The sequence below is a fragment of the Medicago sativa genome, chromosome 8 (assembly GCF_051527215.1).
Source record: "Medicago sativa cultivar Bolivia chromosome 8, Bolivia_mono, whole genome shotgun sequence".
Classification (NCBI taxonomy): Eukaryota; Viridiplantae; Streptophyta; class Magnoliopsida; order Fabales; family Fabaceae; genus Medicago; species Medicago sativa.
The window spans coordinates 17,781,304-17,783,078 of NC_140756.1; the positions used below are offsets into that span (position 1 = coordinate 17,781,304).

Below are 1,775 nucleotides of genomic sequence, written 5' to 3' on the forward strand. Positions count from 1 at the left end.
AATGCGTGGGTTGCCTCCCACGAAGCGCTCTTTTAGGGTCATTAGCTTGACGGTTAGGAAGTGGTTTATCTATCCTATACCCAATCTTTCAGAAAGGGACAATGACATCAAACTAACATTCTCTCCTAAATCACACATGGCTCTTTCTATAATCTCGGATCCTATGACACATGGTATGGAAAAACTCCCTAGATTCTTAAGTTTAGGTGGCAATTTGTTTCGAAGTATTTCAATAAAATTCCTAAACTGGTCATCTAACTTGGATTTAACAAAACCTTGTGTTAAAGGAATTTCAGGCTCATGAGATGGTGAAACAAAAGGCTTTTCATTCTCTCCTATGGCTTTCTCACTTTGAGGCTCATCACTCCCTATCTCTCCTTCATTGTTCTTAACTTTCACAACGGGGTCCTCTAATTGTTTACCATCCCTAAGAGTAATAGCACTTATATGGTTTTTGGGGTTGGTTTCGGTTTGGTCTAGAAGGACTTCGGAGGGTTGAGAGGAAGTAGCCACCTGTTGGGGCACTTGAGAAGTCTGAGTTTCAAGCATCTTACTGTGAGTAACTATGGAGTCTTCTTTCGATGTAAGTTTGGCAAGAGAGTCCTTCAAAAATTCAGTTTGATTTTTGAGCTCTTGGAGCTGTTCAGATTGATTTATAAAATGATTTTCTAAAAAAAGTTCCAAGCTGGATTTTTGAGGGACTCTTTGGTTGTTTGCATAACTGGGTGGTGTTGTTTGTTGTCCAAAAAGATTTTGAGGGGTTTGAAAAAAAATTTGGTTGTTTCTACACCCTTGATTAGAGTTTACTTGCTCAGGACTTCTAACGACACTACCTAGTTGGCAATCAATGCCAATATGGCCAAATACACCACAAACTTCACAGGGAGGTGATACAGGGGCAGGTGTGACGGCACTAGTATTTATTTTATCAAATTTTTGTGTAAGTGTGTCAACCTTAGCAGCTAGATGATCAAGGGAAGAAATTTCATACATACCTACATCTTTTTTTAGAGGGTGAAGGAGCAACATTAGTGATGTCCCTTCCTTAGGTCCACTGATAGTGGTTTTGTGCCATGTCCTCGATCAAAGCATATGCTCCTGTGTATGTTTTATTCATCAAAGCTCCACCTGCAGCTGCATCAACATAAATTTTTGTGGTATACAAAAGACCATTATAAAAAGTGTGAATAATAAACCACTTCTCTAAACCATGATGGGGACAAAGTCTAAGCATTTCTTTGAAATTCTCCCAAGCATCGTAAAGAGATTCTCCATCTTTTTGATTGAATTGTGTGATTAGATTCCTTAATTGAACAGTTTTAGAATAGGGAAAGAATTGGGCAAGAAAAGCTTGCTTGATTTGGTGCCATGAAGTGATAGTACCGACTTCCAATGAATGAAACCAAGCACTAGCTCTATCCCTTAAGGAAAAAGGAAAGAGGTGCATCCTTACAACCTCTTGGTTTGCATTCAAGGTTCCACTGAGTCTTAAAAAGGTTGAAATATGAAAATTCGGATCCTCAGTGGGTGATCCGAAAAATTGATTTTGCTGCACTAAGTGAATAAGTGCAGGTTCTATTTCAAAATTGTCCTCACCCGTTGGGTACACAATAGCATCGTATGACTCATCTGAAGATGAGATTGCATACTCTTTGAGAGTGCGTTCCTCAGCCATATCGTTATTATCTCATGTTTCCCAAGAAGTTAAAGGCATAAGAAGAAATAGAAAAAGAAAGAAATAAAATAAAGAAAAAGATTTTTTTTTTCTTTCAGTC

General features: G+C 38.3%; 1 non-coding gene across 1 annotated transcript; it reads left to right on the forward strand.

Annotated features, from left to right (window-relative positions):
• Positions 1-1,205: 1,205 nt before the first annotated feature.
• Positions 1,206-1,312, forward strand: LOC146897461 (small nucleolar RNA R71). The gene has a single exon (XR_015024369.1). It is a non-coding gene; the product is annotated as a small nucleolar RNA R71 (small nucleolar RNA).
• Positions 1,313-1,775: the final 463 nt, after the last annotated feature.